The sequence below is a fragment of the Sturnira hondurensis genome, unplaced genomic scaffold (assembly GCF_014824575.4).
Source record: "Sturnira hondurensis isolate 20B ecotype Veracruz unplaced genomic scaffold, ASM1482457v3 Scaffold0008948, whole genome shotgun sequence".
In the NCBI taxonomy this organism is placed as follows: domain Eukaryota; kingdom Metazoa; phylum Chordata; class Mammalia; order Chiroptera; family Phyllostomidae; genus Sturnira; species Sturnira hondurensis.
The window spans coordinates 345087-366669 of NW_028081579.1; the positions used below are offsets into that span (position 1 = coordinate 345087).

Consider the following 21583-nt stretch of genomic DNA (forward strand, 5'->3'; position numbering starts at 1 on the left):
GAGGAGTCAGTAGCTGGAAAGTAGCTGGGAACATGCTAAGCTACCTGAATGACTGCTTAGTGGCTCCGAAGGATAGTACTTTAAAAATGGAGCAGGCATTCTGGGCACTGCCTTTAGTTCTGATATTTCTAAGAACAGCTGGGTTTGGCCTGGGTTTTATGGAGGAGATAAGCTTTGAGATGGGGAGTCCCCCATTCTCCAAGATGGCACAGCATCCAAATAAAACCTCTTTCCTTCTGCATCAGCACCCACCTCGCAAGTTTGACTTTTGTGGTAGCAGGCAGCTGAACCTCTGTTTTTCTTTTTATTTGGTAACATTACACCAAACTATAAACCTCAGCAATTCTGATATACCCACAACTACATAGTCATAGTCAGAATAGCCCTGGGTATTTTAACCATTCACTAGATTTCTACGTAGCATCACCATACACCAGTTCACTGTTTTTCAAAGTCTGTCTGTACTCCTTATTTGTAATAATAATAACTGCTTTACCATGCTACCCAGAGAGCCCCCCTGCCATTGTTCTGGGTCCCCACATAACTTAAAGGGACATTTTCACAATGTTGGGAGCCTTTGACATCCTGCAAATGAAGGAGGATGTCCTCAAATTCCTTGCAGCAGGAACCCATTTAAGTGGCACCAACCTTGACTTCCAAATGGAACAATACATTTACAAAAGGGAAAGTGATGGCATCTATATCATAAATTTAAAGAAAACCTGGGAGAAGCTCCTGTTGGCAGCTCGTGCCATTCATTGTTGCCACTGAAACCCTAGTGATGTCACTGTCGTATTGGCCAGGAATACTGGCCAGTGAGCTGTGCTGGAGTTTGCTGCTGCCACTGGAGCCACTCCTGCTGCTGGCTGCTTCACTCCTAGAACCTCCACTAACCAGGGCCAGGCAGCCTTCCAAGAACTGATCCTTCTGGTGGTGGTTACTAATCCCAGGGCTGACCATCGGCCTCCAACAGAAGCATCTTACGTTAACCTGCTTCCTATTGCTCTGTGTAACACAGGCTCTCTTCTGCACTGTGTGGATATGCCATCCCTTGCAACTAAAAGGGGCTCATTCAGTCAGTCTGATGTGGCAGATGCTAGCCCGGGAAGTACTGCATATGCATGGCACTATTTCCCATGAACATCCATGGGAGGTCAAGCCGGATCTCTACTCCTGCAGAGATCCTGAAGAGATTGAGAAGGAAGAGCAGGCTGCTGCTGAAAAGGCTGTGACCAAGGAGGAATTTCAGAGTGAATGGACTGCTCGGGCACCCGAGTTCACTGCTGCTCAGCCTGAGGTCACTGACTCATTTGAAGGTGCAGGTGGCCTCTGTGCCTATTCAGTAGTTTCCCACCAAAGCCTGGAGTGCTCAGCTGCACTGAAGGTTGGTCTGCAGCCCCCACTGCTCAGGCCACTGCATGGATAGGAAAAACCCTTTTTTCAACTATTCTTTCACAAACTCTTAACAAAATGGAAATAAGGTTGATATAAAATAAAGTTTCTAAATAATGATAATAATAATAAATAACAATACTAAGTGATATATATGTAGAACATATGTGCCAGATATTGCTTTCAGTGCTTCATATACATTAAGCTATTTAATCCTAAAAAGAACTTTATAATGTGAGGGTTATCACTATTTCTGCTTTATAAAATGGTGGAGCTGAGACACAGAGAAGTTATTTGCCTGCGGTCACACAGCCATTTAGTGGTTAATCTAGCATTCACAATGGCTCCAGAATCCTGTCTTGATTGATATTCCCATAAACAGCCAGTTAGTGCTATTTTCTTCTTCCCAGGAACATATATACATATGTGAATTCTATGTCAAAACTCTTCCATTAACCAAACTGTCACATATCATAATAATCAATAGAAGTAAATTAAATTTAATATAAACACTAAGTCCTTAGTTCTTACTGCCAGATTAATTAACGTGCTGGAGGTAATTAAATCAGCATAAATATCATAGCTGAATTTTATGAAAAAGATCAGGAAATGTTATGCCCTTAATAACCTCTGTAGTTATTCAAGCAAATGTAAAGCAATAAGGATAATTAAATCTTATGCTTGGGGAAGCACATAGCTTTGCTTAAGGAAGGAAGGAAAATATGCCTCTATTGTCCTCCCCAGAGAGAATAGTTGAAAAAACTGAGTAGGTATATTAATAGAGTGGAAGGGGTAACATCTGCTGTTTTCTGAAATATCAGTGAGGTCGAATTCACTGATTTATATTTGATATTGAATTATAATAACTTTCATTTACGACAAGGTGGAAACAAGCTGTTTTAATTTCACTTTAGTTTTAATTTACTAACTATAGTACAAAAAATGTTACCTTGTAAGTGCATGAGATATTACATTTTAGAAATGCCTGGCAGGAAATGTTTTAATGATTTTTAATTTTTGTTTTCAAAATTAATTTCAGTGATATTGAGTTCTCAGAGCAAAAGTTTACTTCTTTTCCCCAGTTGTTTCCACACTGGTCTGAATCTGAATTATCAATGGACTACTGCAGCAAGCAGAAATAAACATGGTGCGTCTGAAATACCAAGCCACTTACAGAGCAAAATGCTTAATTATAATTTACTTAAAACTGTACTATTTTTAATACTTTAAGAGTAAAGATGGTCTAGCATTGGTAGCAATTATCTTAGCAGACTGTACAGAAAATTCAAATTTAATGTCTGAAAAAATGAAAATTCTAGCTTTAAATACACACCTATGTGCAAAGTTACTAATCTACTTACTTTAGTGGTCTCATTCACTCATAGCAATAAGTTTTTTCAGACTGAAGAACCTCTCTAATTCAAGTTCTCAATATCATGCTGTAAGTATATTTTTATTTTAATACTTTTCTAAAATTTAATTTTATTTCTATCTGCCCTCATTTTTTTTCACAGCTGGGCCTCTGGGCTGTGCCAATTTGCATATCTGAATTAATGCACCAAAAATGTTTGAAAATCTAATCTTATTAAATGTCTAAATTCAACACTTCCCCCTGACTGGTTAGATCCTATTAATTAACCCATATGTTATCAAAGCCTCATGCTGGCTGCACTTGGTTGTCTCTGGGGGTCAAATTGACCAACTGGTTTCCTTAAACAAACACAACACTGGAAGACTGAGTTATATTTCCAAAATATCTCATTTTTCCACTCACATGAGATTCCATGTATTACAGAATTTACTGGTTGACTAATTGCTTAAGAGTTGACAGTTATTGAGCTAAGGATTTTTCATCTCATTTTTTCTCCCCTGAGTAAATCTTTTTCATAAGCAAATTTAAAGAGGAAAGTAAAATGATTTATAGATTCCATATGCTACAATTGCACTAATGGTAACTCCTTTGAGTAGAAATGGGCCTAAGGAAAAGGGAAGGAAAAAAACTGACAGTTGACTGTAAAAACATATTAAAATATTAACAACACCTGGCTGGTGTGGCTCAGTGGATTGAGACTGGGCCTGCGAACCTGAGTATCGTGGTTCGATTCCCAGTCAGGGCACATGCCTGGGTTGCACGTCAGTTCCCAGCAGGTAACTCATGAGAGGCAACCATACATTGATATTTCTCTCTTCTCCTTCCCTTCCTCTCTAAAGACAAATAAATAAAATATTAAAAAAATATATTAACAACATTCCTTTCAATGAATAAAAGCAAAAATAAATACTAATGGCTTTATACAAGCAAAAGGGAAAAATGTCCAAAGTGTAGATATTGTGTAAACTGTATGGAATATATTTATTTATATTTAAATGTATAAATATATTTAAAAACTGTGACTTGTCCTGTCAGTTATATATGGGACATGATTAGTGATAAAAGTAAGCAATAAACTACTATTATTTACATGATAAAACTCTCAAATGATACTCTACTTCTCAGCATTAACAAGTTCAAGATGGGAGATGATTTTCATAGCTACCTGAGACTAAGAAATAGAAGTTGGCCCCAAGGCTACAGTTATTCTAGAGAAAAGAGTTATAGACAAGAACTTCTGAGTAAGACAGCTAAGATAAAACACGTGAGCATCTCCCCTAGGGACCAGCCCTTGTGCATCCCCGAACCTCACACATCCAGATCAACATTTATGGAATTCTGGCCTTTACCATCAATAAAGGTCTTCTTATGCATGAAGCTCCAAGAGAAGATCTGGAGAAAGCCCACTTGCCCACCTGTTCTTAACAGACAGATAGATAGTCAAGGCTTCCTTTTCCCATTGTGTGGATAGGAATATGTGATGACAGAGATTCTAAATCTTCATCACCTCTAAACCTCTGAGCATGAATCTGAGGGAGAGAAAGTCCAATGTAAGTTTCGTTCCAGTGTAAGGTAAGCAATTTGTTATAATTGCTTAGTAATATTAACCTACTAACATTTATTTTTGCTCCGTTTTGTAGCAGATGTAACCAAAAATTGTTATTTACATGGAAAACCTATTAATAGCTTATTATGTGCAATCAGGGTTTATGATACACACTGCCCTCAGTCCCCAACCCCGAATGTGTTTGTGGCTGTTTACGTGTGTGGTAAAGGGAAGGATCAGGTCCTTTTTCAAACTTGTGATATTTTTCTAAAAAATGGTGCAATGTTAGCTAAATGTGACTGTCATAACAGTTAAAACAGAGTGATTGACAGGATATCACAAGTGCTGTTACAAGTGTTGCAATAGCAACTCATTCCGGGCACCAACTTCTGTAGTGACCAGCTATTGCCATAATAACATGTACACAATGATGGTTGAATGGTCATTTCAAAAAATTAAAATATAAAACCAAAATTAATATTGACAAACTAACTACAGTATCTGCTTAGCAAATGGAAATTCTTAACAAACGGATATTTTCAAGAAACATTTAAAGAGGAAAACCTTGCCTAAAACATTTTATTAAATATGCTATGGCAATTAATATGCTCTTTTCTTAGTAATTTATATTATGTTCTTATAATTAGTAATACAAAAGTTTAATGACCAGAATTTATAGTTGAAATTAGAAGATATCACTAGCATAGCTATACAAGTATACCATTATGTCATTAAAAATAGAATATCTTAACAGCCTGAATTTCTGTGTTAATGGTGGACTTATAGGTAAGAACAAAATTATAGTTATAATATTTCACCTTTCAAAACCTTTGTGTGTCATCATGACTATTTATTGCATCAATAAAAATGCTGCTTTTTTAATATGCCAAAAATAGGTATATGTAAATTAAAACTGACAATTCAGTTGAGAACAACATGGACAACAGTATATTGAATCATTATAGGGTGTCAAATATATGTTAGAGATTTGCATAGAATACATTGTGTATTCATTACAACAATATTAGGTACATACTATTACCATTATTTCAAATATAAAGTATAACCAAGAGTTAGTAAGTGTTTAAAATCCTGGTTTAGCTACTCAGTATACTCTTAACCATGAGGCTATGATTTCTTATTGAGCCACCAGTATACATTTAAGTGTTAAGATCATGTCTTTCCAATAGCATCTAATTCTTTCCCCTTTAATCATCACAGGAATTGCAAAAAAACCCAATTATAAAAGAGAACACAAAGGATTTCATGATCTGCACGAGGTCTAGACACAACGTCTCTTGATCTGAAAACCTCTGAACTAAAAAGTCAAATTGTCTGTCATATAATAGTCATATAGAGAGAGACAGGATAATGACAACACTCTTACCAACAGGGGAAGAATAGGAGGTATTTAGCAGTCACTGCTCCATGATAATTCTGAAATCCCACTTGTAGTACTTGGGGCTAGAAAATATTTCTTGATATAAGTTCTGCCAGTACATCTATACCATTGTTTTCAACTCTCCCTTCTCAGCGATTGTTGTTTTTTTTTTTTTTGAAATCATTTTCTTTGGCCCATTATGAAGAGAGGGCTGGAGGATATGTCATTTTTGGCACTCTGTTAATTACTTGCAGAAATTTGAACCCCCAAATTATATAACAACTCATGAACTCCCAACCTAAGGGGATGGTATGTTTTGCTGGCACAGCTTTATTTTACAAGACTATGAGTTTTCCATGTATTTTTCAGGTCTATTCTGCCAAAATCTATGTCCAGAATTCTTTGCACAAGCCTCTCACTCTAGATTAAATTATGTATTTTTGGATATATCTGTTTCAGTAAAAATACTACTGCATCCACTATAATATCACTTTTCTCCCACTGAATGGCATATTAGTTATTTTGGAAGCATGACAGACAAGGCATGTTAATTATTTTAGAAGTTTGAACAATAGGTTTGCTGATAACATCCCTCATTGGATCTTTACCCTCAGGTAATTTTTCATAGTAACCTCTTTTCTTTGAGGCTATATCTTAATGACTGCATCTGTAATTTTGTGAAAATAATTTTATGTAGTCATCCTGAAATTCTGAATTGCCTTTATTACTGTAACAGGGTGCAGCCAAAGTGGGCGGGTGGCAAATGGGGATTTGTAATGGGGTCCAGAGCTCAGGGTGTTCAGGAAATATTAGAGAAAAATGTATAGATAGATAGATAGATAGATAGATAGATAGATGTCCTCACCCCCACAAGTCTGAGCTAGGGGATGGGACACATGGAGCAGGGCCATTGAGAGTTGTTTCCCATAGCAACATTTTTGCAGAAAATCTTCATCCCAAATCTTCATCCACCCTTATGACTGCATCCTTGCCAGAATGGCCATTTAACATATGTCAAACCTTTAACTGGTTTCAGAGATATGTTAAATAGCTGTGGCCATGCTTGGAGCCAGGGGGATGGGAGTAACTTCAACCCATGGTGTAACTGGGATGCAACTCCCTCTGAGCATAGCACCTGCGTAAAAGCTTGCAGATGATTGGTTCCACCCCATGGGGCCACACCTGCCCAGACTTGCTATGGCAGCCTAGTAAAGCTGGAAGAATAGGGAATGCTGGCAGGTGTAACTGATTGTGGGAGGAGTCGGAAATGGTTCTGCCAGGGAAGACTGGCACTGGGATTTAAAAACTCAGGTTCAGCAGCCATGTGGGGTCTGTTGGGGACCACACAGCTTTGGCACAAGTTGGGACCATGCAGTTTTAGGGTGCTCCCTATTAGCCAATGTGGCTTAGGAAGCAGCAGAGACTTTGCCTGAAAGAAAAGAGATAAAAGAATTCTTGCTGGTGGGACATGAGAAGGTGCCACATGGCTTTGGATTAACTGGAGATCACAGAGGCAACACAGCTGATGGTGCCAGAACCGAGGGGCTACTTGAACCACGGACTTCTACTTCTTGTCCCGAGATACAATACCTGGAACTGGGCAAAGGGGAGAAGGAAGGACTGTGCATTTGTGGGTATTCTAAAGAACTTTAGTGTTTTAATGAAGACATTAAGTCATTACTCTAAGTCTATATAACTTTTTAAATAAATAATCTTTTTTTCTTTTCACCAATCTCTGGCATTGAGAGATATCGTTCCCTGGTTGCAAGGCAAGATAAACCTAGTCCAGGTGGAGGGGGAGCCCGGAGCACAAGGGTGGGTCCATTCAGTAATAGTATATCATTCACCACCCGCCCCAGGTCTGTTCTGTAACATTACTTTTTTAAAAAAATATATTTTATTGATTATACCATTACAGTTGTTGTAACATTACTTTTAATTGCTGACTAAAAACTAGATCTTTATCTTCAGATTTCATCATTTTATTTTAATACCCACATATATTTATCAGGTACATAATGGTTCCTCTATTTCAGGCAATAATTTTAGTTTTCGATTCTACATACTATAAGTCACATTGTAGCTTCACTACTTTTCTGGTCATTTACATTACTGGTCTCTCAGCCTATAGCCTTGATCACAACCATATTTGAGGTTATTGTCGCAATGGCACCTCATTCCTGGTACCACCTTTTGTAATGGTCAGCTATTGCCAAAATAAACTGCATATTCTATCACCCCAAAATTCACTGGCTTAAAATAACAATTATTTATTGTCATTCATGTGTCTGCAAGTCATACAAGAGTGTCTCTGCAGGTACCAACAAGACCTGAGTAAGGTAGCTCCCATCTGCATGTTTGGTTAGTCTCTTCTGTATATATCTCATTCCTCTGAGACCAGCGGGATTCCTGAGGCCATTTGTTCTCATGTCCCAAGTATAAAAGGAGAAGTTTAACCACACAAGCATAATTCAAACTTTTGTTTCAGTCACTTCTGCTAATATCCATTTGTCAAACAAATTAATGGCCAAGTTCACAGTCAAGAGGCAGAGAAGTACACCTTGAATTAGGATATACAAAGTCACATGGCAAGGATGCAGTCATAAGGGTGGATAAAGATTTGGGCCCCAAAGTTTTTCTGGCATAGCCAGTCTTCACCTTCTTACTCGGGCCACAACATTTCTACTAAAGGAGAGTGAAGTTTGCATTTGTTTATTTTGTTAGCAATTTTACAATGTCTACCCATGGTGACACTATTGCAAGGTCTTGATTCTTAAATCAGCCTAGGAAAATGTATGTAGAGAAATCATATTTTAGGCTTGCAAAACTTTCTACTTCCTTCACAAAACACTGGCTAAATTCCAGTATGTTCATATCACACTCCCAGGTAAGCTGCCTTAATAGACATATAGCCTTGCATGGCATTCTATGAAAATATCACAATGAGCAGGTAATATTTTCTATGAGGAACAGATCATTCACAATGTCAAACACTATCTCATATCATTGGGAAAATTTTGACTTTGCCTCCGATTGATGATCCTGTCCATAATTTGATCAATGTGTGCCTATGATAGGTAGGGATTTTAGACCACACGTGTGAGATGATCATGATTCTCAAAGCAGTAATTTTTTGTGAAAAGCACAGAATTTATGCTACATATGTAAGATGCAGCTGGATTTTCATAACCAACTCTTTTGAGTGTGAGAAATGAGGATAACAGCCTTTTTCCTGATAGCATATTTCAAATTGAGTGTTCATGTGTACAGAGGTTGTTCAGATCAATTTTTGGTGATACACAGACACAAGCATCTTGTTGATTGTGTAGTGTTGGACCTTGTACAAAGTCTACTGCAAAAGATGTTTCCAGAAAGCATATTGGAGACATAAAGTTCCTGTATAGTTTGTGTCAAGCAAAGATAAGATGTGCAGTGGCTCTTCTGTTATTCTTATGTATCACATTATTCTTTGTCAAAAAGATATTTTGAAGAAATCACTTGTTGCCAAAGCCTAAAATTGGAGAACAGAATAATTTCCCACTTAATCTGGCACTGACACAGTTATAACTCACCATTTACACAATTATCTATTTATCTGCTTTGTTGTCAAGTACAGACCAAAATACAGAAACTGCTAATTTTCTTTCTACCACATCTGCTCTGAGAGATACAGGTCATGTTTGCAGATGCAACTATGGGAGCCATCTTTTACCTGGCAGACATCTCAGGATCTTATACGGCTGGAGGCATGTAATCATTTACCAATGGAGCGGGGAAAGTAGCAGTGAATGGTGTTAGAGCAATAGGGTAATGGTAATGGTAATATGAAGCTTTAAAACACTGTGTTCGATCTTTACACGTATATCTGTATGTATTGTGAACACAACTGGAAACTGTGAGTGGTAGAATTGGGCGGAACATCAAGCAAGTAGCTATTGTTAAGTGTATAACTTACACATGACATAGTGATAAAAAAATGAATTATTTTTCTTGGCAAATCAAAGAATCCCTTCTCATTATGGAGTAGACACTTTGAAGGAACATCAAATTCCCTAAAGGACTCTACTGGATGCCCAATCTGTACCCGGTGTTTGCTTTTTCCTGTACCCAGAAAAAAGCAAATACTGGAAAAATAGCACCGCTCCTCTTTCCTCCCTGTCTCTCTTCTTCTTCCTTGTTTTTCTTCTACTCATTTCAGAATATCCTCCTCCCTTGTGTGTTTCCCCTGTCCCCTCATATTCCCCCAAATCTGGGGGATACAAGACATCGGATAGAATAATACACATTAGATAGAATAATTATTTGATGAGGATACAAAATTGAACCCTAGAAAGAAAACAGTAAAAACATCTGAGACTTAAACATAAATACCTAGGGATTTAAATATAAGGCTGAACAAGTCAATATCTGTATCATAGACTACATCTTGTGGGCATACGAACAACATTAGCATACAAAGTTATGAAACATCTTGGTGTTAATAGCTTAGCTTTGAATGGATGTTCTATTAGACATTCATATGCTCAGAACACAATTTGGAAATAAATTTATAACTTTAAATAATATCTCATATTTGATTTATCACCCACCCTTATTTTAAGTGCTTATTTAAAGCAACTAGAGAGACATATTACAGAAAAAATACTAGACTATGTATCCAATCCCGAAAGAACAAATTATAGCCAGTTTATTTCAAGTCTTTTTCTTAGTAGCTGGAGGACAAATGAACAGATACATTTTGTTAACATTCAGTTCTACAAAATATAGATTTGAGAGTTCTTTGAGAAAAAGAGAATACTGGGCAGTGCTTTCTTCTCATAAATGCAGATTTTAAAATGTGGTCTTTACCTATCAAGGCAAGAGATCATTGTCTAGAGCTTTAAATAGCTCAGAGCTTTATTTTCCCAGATTATAAAAAGTTAGACACTAGGCAGTTGCTGGCATTAATACCAACTAGTCATGGCTGTCAGGGCCCAGGAGTGGGATCATTTTCCCTTTACCTTCGTAATGTGAAGATAGGAAAGAATTGATGTCCCCCTTGGGGACACAATGCAGTAGAGGCTGGTGGCAGGAGTCGGGGCTGAAGGCAAACAGGTATGTAGCTACAGCTCCAATTCTCACATTAGTATTTCAACCAAGAACAAGGAGGAGGGGCAAGCCCTGGCCAAAGCACTCAGTCGTTTAAGGCATTGTCCCAGTACACCAAGGTTGTGGGTTCAATCCTTGGTCAGAGTTATATGCAAGAATCAAACAACGAATGCATAAAAAGAAAGTTAGGGTTAGGGTTAGTGGAGAAATTTAATTAGAAAATATTTGAAATACTACTAGAACAATGTCATTCTTTGTATGTAAATATTTAGTTTAACCAAAACGATTTATTGAAGCTTTCTTTTCCAATAAGCATTCTTGGCTCCAGTGTCAAAATTAACTGGTCGTATACAGGGGTTTATTTCTGGGCTCTTGATTCTGTTCCATTGGTCTACATGTTTGTTTGTGTGCCACTATCATACATACTGTTTGATTAGTATAGCCTTCAAATCGGGATGTATGATTCTTTCTCAAAACCGTTTTCACTATTCAGATTTGTTAATGGTTTCTTACAAATTTTAGGAATGTTTTTTTCTACTTCTGTGAAAAATGCCATCGGAATTTTCATAGGAATTGCACTGAATCTGTAGGCCATCTGCATTGTGACTGCAAGGGCTAACCACAGACATGTTCTCAATAGTGGGAGCCAGTGATGGGAATTGGGACTAGCAGCAAACAAGTGTGTGGCTACCAAGGATAGCTGCCTACACGTGTGGTGGTGCAGGCTGTGGTCAGCTGGCAGGGCAGCCCCTTGTACCCAAGTAGCTACAGGGGCCAGCCATAGTTTCAGCCTGTAGTTATGGAGCATCAGGGACTAGCCATGGGCATGTGCACAGCAGTGGACGCTAGTAACAAAAGTTGGCACTGGTGATATGCAGGTGTACAACAGCAGTGGCTGGCTGCAGGCACTGGTTACACCGTAGGCCAGTGACAAGAGTTAAGGCAGGATCTAGGTCCATGAGCAGCTTTGTTGACCTTGGTTGTTGGTGTGCACTGTGCAGCTGCAGGGCCTAGCTATGGGCAGACACACAGCAGTGGAGGCCAGTGACAGGAGCTGAGGCTGGGGGCATGCAGGTGCATAGCGGTAGGCGCTAGCCTTGAGTACATGTGGCAGTACAAGCTGGTGACATGAATCAGGACTGAGTCCAGGTCCAAGAGTAGCTTCGGGGGCCTTGCCCTTGAGGCTACTGTTTGGCTGCCAGCAGGCACTCGTGTGAATACAGGGGTTCCCCTTGGGGACACGATGCAGTGGAGGCTGGTAGCAGGAGTCAGGGCTGAAGGCAAACAGGTATGTAGCTACAGGATCCATTCATAGGTACACATAACAGTGTAATCCAGTAACAGGATCCAGGGAGAGAGAAAGGACCACAAGCGTGAAGCCACTTCTTAATTATGATCATTCCTTCTTTCTTTATGTCAAGCCAAACGGGCTTGAAATGTTGCTAAAATAATACAGAATGAAAAACTTAATGAGGGAGAAAAATTCAATATTCACAGCAGTCAATACTAACTAGAGAAGAGTACCACAAAGAGAGGATGATGTTATATAAAAGGGAAAAAATGCAAAAATAGAAGTAGAATTTTTAAGAATAAATAGACTGCATTGTCTAAATTTTACTCTGCCTAGTGACATTACTTTGGCTTTTCCTTTAGGACATATGGTATTATGCTGAAATAAGCTAGATATCCTGAAAAGTTTTTGTACAGGTAAAGCCATCTGGTTGTTAATTTGCCTTGAGATTTCTGGGAGGTGCGGAGGGCAAAGCAGCAGATGTCATCAATGAACTGTGGAGAGACAATAATCAAACCATCTCCCCCTGGTTTAACGTAGGAAACAGAGAAAATGGCATAAGCACAGGAAGAGAAATTTAAATGTCCTCATAATTTGAATCCAAAAGCAAAGATTATTTGGTTGAGCTTCAGGAGTCATTAAAATGGGGAAATATCTACTAAATAAGGACAAATAAATTATGTTGATTTCTATTGGGATATAGAGTCATATTCATTTACACACACAGTAGTCTACCAAATAAGGACATCATTAATATTACCTTATATTAATTAAATAAGTAAATCTTATTAGTATGTTCTTATATTAATAATGTTAACTAGTAGAACATTATCTTTTAAAGCAGTGGTTCTCAACTGAGGGCGAATTTACCCCCCAAGGGGACATTTTTCAGAGGACATTTGTTAAAAATGCAGACAGTTTTGTTTGTCACAACTGAAAGGTGCCACTGGCATCTAGTGGGTAAGCCAGCGATGCTGCTAAATAGCCTGCAATGCATAGAACCCCTTCCTCCAGTAAAGAATTTTTTGGCCCAAAATGTTACTATTGCCATTTTGAGAAATTCTGATTTAACAAAAACATTGTGTTTTTGTTATTTTAAAAGTGTGAACTATAGCCCTGGCTAGTGTAGCTCAGTGGATTGAGACTGGGCCTGCGAACCACACAATCGCGGTTCGATTCCCAGTGAGGGCACATGCCTGGGTTGCAGGCCAGTTCCCAGCAGGGGACTCATGAGAGGCAACCATACATTGATATTTCTCTCTGTCTCCCCTTCCCTTCCTCTCTAAAGATAAATAAATAAAATCTTTAAAAAAATGTGAACTATAACACAATCTAGAATTTTTGAGTTACAAGAATTAGAGAGATTGAAGTCATTATAAAAAAATACAGAAAACCTTTTGGCAGAATTCCTTCTATAGAAACTAATGAGTTACAAAAATGTGGATAGATCCTCTATTACACAGTCATATTGTAAGCGTTTGTAAGTCAATGTGATGTATTGTTATGCTTTTGATCTGTTTGAATGCCTTTTAAAGTGTGTTCCCAACAATTTCATATATATGCTTATATACATACAGTGTATAAATATAATTTATTTATATTTTTATATAAATATCATTTAGGAGTAAGGAGAAACCTTTGCCCCTAGGAGTAATTAGACTAGTAGAGAGCCTAAAAGAGGCAGAATTTTGGGGGGCCATATAAAATCTATAGCAACAGAGGTATAATGTACAAGAATTGAAGATGCTAAAGAATGGTTAACCTTTGAAAAATTATCATGAAGTTAATAACAGAATTCAAGGACAAGGAATTTAGGGTTATCAAATTTCAGCCTATCACTTATCTATATAACATCAAAAAATTCAGTGAAAACTTTAAATAGTGGCAAAAATATTGTCCTTTTGGCCTTCTTCACAATGTTTAATCACTGTGAATAACATTTACAATCATAGGGTTTAGAAAGATTGACTCTAGAGTTGGCTGGTTCCATCCTTCTATTGCTTTTGCTTCTACTACACTTGTCTGATTCATGTCAGTCCTCTTAATTAGTTGTGAGGAATCAAAGCATATCCTGAATCATTACCTATTTTTTTCTAATAAGAGGGCCTGCTTATGACAGAGACTGTGTTTAGAAGTGCTATAAATCCATCAGCAAGGGAATGTATTAAGGATGGTGGTTTATCTGGCACTCAAAATATGTACTGCTAGAAATATTTTGCCAATCTATAAATTTTCAGGACATTTCAAAAAAGAAACATCAGCTTCTTATAAAGCTGTTTGAATTATACAGATGTCAATAAATCCCATATGAGCCATTTGTCTTTTGTTATACATAATGCTAAGACAAATATTTAATGATACATTTCATTAACTAAAATAATTTTTCAATTAACGTATCACTTTAAAAGAGTCAGAAGTTGTTGTGGCATCAATTTTGAAAAAATGTGGTTAAGAACATTTATCACAGGAGAGTAGTTTCTGAACTCAATCTGATCAAGCAAAAGCAAACTCTGCTTTTGGTGATTGGGGACTAAAAGGCAGCAGAATCTCAATGTAGTGGTCTCATATATATCCCTTTTAATACTTTGCCCTTTCTTTGTGTTTTTCTGAGTTGTTGACCTACATATTTTCAAGAAAAACCTTAAATTTTCAAGAAGTGAGGTTGGTTGGAATTAGAAGATTTTAGCAAGTTGTAATATTGGAGAAGAACACAGAATTTTTGCTTAAATGTAGAATACTATAGTGGAAGTGTTCCTAATGCAAATGAATGCACATCTTTGCTTGTGATTTAATAAATCATTCAAAAAGTGCTAAGGGTTTGTGTTCCCTTAACTGTAGTATTTCTTGAGCGCTGAAAAATCACTGAGTGGTGGAAAGTAGAACAGGTTTAAACATGGAAACCCAGACACTTCTGAGGGTGAAAGGGAAGCTTCCCCATTCCCATGCCTTCCCCAGAATAAGCAGCATCCCTCCTCCGTCTGTGGGGATGAGAGCCTTTTAAAGGCCTCACTGATCTCTCACAGAGGGAATCCAGCTTCTCTCCAATGCTTGTATGTTATCAACATATTAAAAGAAATTAACGGATATACAGAGAAGTATAGGTAACAGATATCTGAAAGAATGTGGATCACAGGGGCTAATAAGGAGAGTGGTTTAGTAAGCAGATCAGAATGAGAGCTACAGAGTGAGGTGACTTGGAAGAGTTTAAGGCGGCAGGACAGTTGGGGAGGAGAGGCAGGGGGACTTTCAGCTCATGCTGTGGGCTCTAAATCAAACTAAAGTGGACTCAGGAAAATGAAAGTACATATTTTACTTCTAGACTGCATAGTGTTTCTCTGAATTCAATATTGCAGTAAAATTGAAACATATAAAGTTCCAGAATTAATTCAAGTACATTTGCATCTACTTAATTATTTAAATTCTAAAAAGAGGATAGTCAGGTTCTTGAACTCAAATTACAATTTTAGCCAGTTAATCGTTTCTATATTTATACAGTAACATAAAAAACTTATATTTACCAAATTCATTAGAAAAGCATTTGGGGTTCTAAATAATTTCCTGAATATCCCATTTTATTGTATTTATAGAAATGCCTTAATTTTTGTGCTTCATGTTTTATAAAGTGTATAGCTTTGATTTACTATTAAAATCCAAATAAGTATAATGCCATGGTATAAAATTCCCAGTAAAGATGGATGGATGGTTACGGAAAAACGTGTTATTGATTTCATTTTTTCTTTCTGAACATAGTAAGTTTTATTTGTTTCTTCTCTAGCCTAATCTGCATTATCTATCAGACTAGGTCAGTTCCTATAAACTGGGTTTGGGCTTCATGAAGAGGAGTTGTCCCTAAGAATTGGTAACCTGCTGTACAAAAAAATATGGCTTACAACAAATACGTTCCCAAGGACGCCCACACTCCTACGCTAAATCAGAATGTTAATGTCCTTTTGTTACCGAACAAGGGTCCAAGGAGGGGGCAATACTTGGCCCACCCAGGGATGCCAAAAACTGCTTCAGAAAACAGGGGCCCCTCCCAAGGACGATACACTAATATCTATTGGGCTCTTCTGTCCCCCACCAATTTGGAAAGACATCTCTCAATGCCAGAGATTTGTGAAAAGGAAACAAAATGTTTATTTAATGCTATTCAGGCCTAATGCCTTCCTTAAAATAGTAAAGTCTTTAAGGGTATACACCTACACACACACACACACAGAGCTCCCTTCTCCCACAGTCCCAACTCCGGGTACCATAAATCACGAAAAGAGCACACGTCCGTTTTTTTCAGGTCACTGGCACATGAGCTGTGTCGTCTGTCTAGGCAGGATCTCCAACTAACCCAAAGTCATGCAGCACCTTTCACTGGCAAGAGTTCTTTGTACCAAGTTCCAGTCAAAGTCTCTCCTGCTTTCCAGGCCACTCAGCCAAAGGGAGCACCCCAAAACCGCGTGGGCCTCTTCTACCAAAGCCGCACTCCACCAAAAGTGTGCGTCTTTCTTCTTCACCTGGCCGCAGGGATCTCCATTCTGGCAAAGCTGCGTGGTTTTCCCTTTCACCTGGCCAAGAGGGGGTCTGCACTCTGCTGAGACCGCGTGGCTCTCCCTCCTAATGGCTACAGGGGTCTACATCTTTCCAAAACAGCGTGGCTCTCCCCCTCCCCTGGCCAAGAGGGGGTCCTCACTCTGCTAAAGCCTCATGCCTCTCTTGAAGGCACTCTCTCAGAGAAGCAGCCCCAGTTCCCACCTGGGTAGCTGCCACTCACTCCCCGCCCCCAAAACTTGGCCACAGCTATTTAACATATCTATGAAACCAGTTAAAGGTTATACATATGTTAAATGACCATTCCAGAGGTTAGCTGCAAAACCGTTGCTATGTAAAACAGCTCTCAGTGGCCCTGCTCCATTTGTTCCTTCCCCCAACTGACACCTTGGGGTGGGGGGGGTGAGGATATCTTAATATTTCCTCCAATATTCCTGTACACTTTGAGTTCTGGACACCATTCCAAATCTTTTCTGGGCCCCCCCTTGGCTGCACCCTGTATTACTTTGAGCAACAGCCAGAATTTTTAAGTGTGTCATTTCAATGTGCTTTCTCTGCTAAGTGAGGAGCTGTTATTTACAAAATACAAAAAAGTATTATTAACAAAAACCAACTGGAAATCATTACGGACTGAATTGTGTTCCCCCAACTTTCAAACTGTGAAGGCCATGACTGTATTTGGGGATGGGGCTTTTTTGGCCATAATTAAGGTAAGATGTAATCATAAGAGTGAATGAAGTTCTGACCTAATAGGATTAGACACACACACACACACACACACACACACACACACACGCTCACACTGAGAATAGACCGCAGTGAGAAGGTGGGCATCTGTAAGCCACAAGAAAAGCTCTTGCCAGCAGCCAAATTGGTCAGCGATTCCACTTCAGACTCTCCAGCCTCCAGGGCTGTAAGAAAATACATTTCTATTGTTTAAGCTACTGCTCCACTATATTTTGTTATGGAAGCCTGAGCAGGCCAAAAAACTTTTTGGTACCAAGAAGTGAGGTGCTACTGTAACAAATGCCTAAAAATATGTAAGCAGCTTTGGAAGTAGGTGATGGGTAGAGAGGCTGGAAGCGTTTTGAGGTGAATGCTAAAAGTGTGAATATTAACGATTATTCTCGTGAGAGCTCAGAAAGAAAAAAAGAAGTACTTGAGAGAAAGCTTCCATCTTCTTAGAGAATATATGAGTGATCATACATAGCATGTTGTCAGAAATATGGACATTCGGGGCCACTCTAGTGAGCTCTTAGAGAAAAACAACAAACATGTTACTGGAGATTAGAAAAAAGGCAAATCTTGTTAAAAGGTAGCAAAGAANATTTGGGGTTCTAAATAATTTCCTGAATATCCCATTTTATTGTATTTATAGAAATGCCTTAATTTTTGTGCTTCATGTTTTATAAAGTGTATAGCTTTGATTTACTATTAAAATCCAAATAAGTATAATGCCATGGTATAAAATTCCCAGTAAAGATGGATGGATGGTTACGGAAAAACGTGTTATTGATTTCATTTTTTCTTTCTGAACATAGTAAGTTTTATTTGTTTCTTCTCTAGCCTAATCTGCATTATCTATCAGACTAGGTCAGTTCCTATAAACTGGGTTTGGGCTTTACGAAGAGGAGTTGTCCCTAAGAATTGGTAACCTGCTGTACAAAAAAATATGGCTTACAACAAATACGTTCCCAAGGACACCCACACTCCTACGCTAAACCAGAATGTTAATGTCCTTTTGTTACCGAACAAGGGTCCAAGGAGGGGGCAATACTTGGCCTACCGAGGGATGCCAAAAACTGCTTCAGAAAACAGGGGCCCCTCCCAAGGACAGTATACTAATATCTATTGGGCTCTTCTGTCCACTGCCAATTGGAAAGACATCTCTCAATGCCAGAGATTTGTGAAAAGGAAACAAAATGTTTATTTAATGCTATTCAGGCCTAATGCCTTCCTTAAAATATTAAAGTCTTGAAGGGTATACACCTACACACACACACACAGAGCTCCCTTCCCCCACTGTCCCAACTCCGGGTACCGTAAATCAGGAAAAGAGCACATGTTCATTTTCTTCAGGTCGCTGGCATGTGAGCTGTGTCGGCTGTCCAGGCAGGACCTCCAACTAATCCAAAGTCATGCGGATTCCACCTTTCACTGGCAAGAGTTCTTTGTACCAAGTTCCAGTCAAAGTCTCTCCTGCTTTCCAGGCAACTCAGCCAAAGGGAGCACCCCAAAACCATGTGGGCCTCTTCTACCAAAGCCGCACTCCACCAAAAGCGTGCGTCTTTCTTCTTCACCTAGCCGCAGGGATCTCCATTCTGGCAAAGCTGCATGGTTTTCCCTTTCACCTGTCCAAAAGGGGGTCTGCACTCTGCTGAAACTGCGTGGCTCTCCCTCCTAATGGCTACAGGGGTCTACATCTTTCCAAAACAGCATGGCTCTCCCCCTCACCTGGCCAAGAGGGGGTCCTCACTCTGCTAAAGCCTCATGCCTCTCTTGCAGGCACTCTCTCAGAGAAGCAGCCCCAGTTCCCGCCTGGGTAGCTGCCATTCACTTCTCCCCCGCCCAAAACTTGGCCACAGCTCTTTAACATATCTATGAAACCAGTTAAAGGTTATAGGTATGTTAAATGACCATTCCAGAGGTTAGCTACAAAACTGTTGCTATGCAAAACAACTCTCAATGGCTCTGCTCCATTCATCCTTTCCCCCAACTGACACCTTGGGGGGAGGGTGAGGACATTTTAATATTTCCTCCAATATTCCTGTACACTTTGAGTTCTGGACACCATTCTAAATCTTTTCTGGGCCCCCCCTTGGCTGCACCCTGTATCACTTTGAGCAACAGCCAGAATTTTTAAGTGTGTCATTTCAATGTGCTTTCTCTGCGAAGTGAGGAGCTGTTTTTTACAAAACACAAAAAAGTATTATTAACAAAAACCAACTGAAAATCATTACGGACTGAATTGTGTTCCCCCAACTTTCAAACTGTGAAGGCCGTGACTGTATTTGGGGATGGGGCTTTTTGGCCATAATTAAGGTAAGGTGTAATCATAAGAGTGAATGAAGTTCTGACCTAATAGGATTAGACACTTATAAGAAAAAGAGATCTCTCTCTCTCTCTCTCTCTCTCTCACACACACACTCACACACACACACACACACACACACACACACACACACACACGCTCACACTGAGAATAGACCGCAGAGAGAAGGTGGGCATCTGTAAGCCACAAGAAGAGCTCTTGCCAGCAGCCAAATTGGTCAGCAATTCCACTTCAGACTCTCCAGCCTCCAGGGCTGTAAGAAAATACATTTCTATTGTTTAAGCTACTGCTCCACTATATTTTGTTATGGAAGCCTGAGCAGGCCAAAAAACCTTTTGGTACCAAGAAGTAAGGTGCTACTGTAACAAATTCCTAAAAATATGTAAGCAGCTTTGGAAGTAGGTGATGGGTAGAGAGGCTGGAAGCGTTTTGAGGTGAATGCTAAAAGTATGAATGTTAACGATGATTCTGGTGAGAGCTCAGAAAGAAAAAAAGAAGTACTTGAGAGAAAGCTTCCATCTTCTTAGAGAATATATGAGTGATCATACATAGCATGTTGTCAGAAATATGGACATTCGGGGCCACTCTAGTGAGCTCTTAGAGAAAAACAACAAACATGTTACTGGAGATTAGAAAAAAGGCAAATCTTGTTAAAAGGTAGCAAAGAACCTGGCTGAATTGTGTTGCAGTATTCTGAGGAAGGTAGAATGTGCAAGTGATGAAAATGAGGTTTCTAAGCAAAGTGTTGAAGGAGCTTAGTTCCTTTTGATAGCTAATAATAAAATGTGAGAAGGGAGAAATAAATTGCAGAAAAAAAATTATGCAAAAAGAAACCAACAATTGAAAATTTGAAAAAGTCTGGGTCTATCCCTATGACACAAAGTGAGAAAGCTTGTCCTAAAAAGAACACTAAGGCCCTGGCTGGTATAGCTCAGTGGATTGAGCGCAGGCCTGTGAACCAGAGGATCATGGTTCGATTTCCATTCAGGGCACATGCCTGGGTTGCAGGCCAGTTCCCAGCAGGGGATGCACAAAAGGCAACCATACATTGATATTTCTCTCCCTCTCTCCTTCCCTTCCCCTCTAAAGATAAGTAAATAAAAAAAAAGAAAGAAAGAACACTAAGAGTGGAGCTCAATAACGATTTGATAATGAAGACAGGGCTGTGACTCAGGGACTTAAGTAGCCATCTCAGCAGAAGCCAGGAATAGAGATGGAATTGTACCAGCAGATACAATGTCCTTTTGAATTAAATGGAAAAAATAGTAAAAATAAAAGAAGATTATTTGACTTCTTAGATCCTACAGAAATGGAGAATGTTGCTATTCAAATGTGCACACAACAGCGTGAGAATTGACTAGGGGGTGGGAATGGGTGGAGGAGGGCAAAGGGGGAAAAACTGAGACAACTGTAGTAGAATAACAATAAGAATAATTTTAAAAAACAAAAGAATGACCCTGGAGGTAAGTCAGAGAACATTAGGGCCAGTCATTGGTTTTAAAGCACGGGACCACTGCTTCTGTTTCAACAGATCAAAGATTTCTGACTAAAGGCTTGGGGTCTGGGCTTCTGTGGAGCCTCAGGGGAAGAGCTCAATTGACAAAGATTTCAGGGTATGGTCCCTCTCCAGCAGAGCCTGAAATCCCTTCTGAAATGGGATGGTCTATCCTATGCCTTCCCCATTATTGCATTTTGGAAGAACCTAGCTTGTCTGGATTCACAGGTTCATAGCTGGAGAGAAATTTTTCCTTAGGATGAATACATATATTTAATCTCTCATATATACTCAGTGGTACTTAGATGAGCCTTTGTACTTCAGAATTGATGCTGACATAAGATTTTGGGAGCTGGTGAGATGAAATGAATGAATTTTGCATGTGAAAATTATATGAACTTGGGCCCTGACTGGTGTAGCTCAG

At 39.0% G+C, this 21583-nt stretch overlaps 1 pseudogene; it reads left to right on the plus strand.

Moving 5' to 3' along the window:
* Window positions 1-564: 564 nt before the first annotated feature.
* LOC118993890 (40S ribosomal protein SA-like) lies at window positions 565-2534 on the plus strand (annotated as a pseudogene).
* Window positions 2535-21583: the final 19049 nt, after the last annotated feature.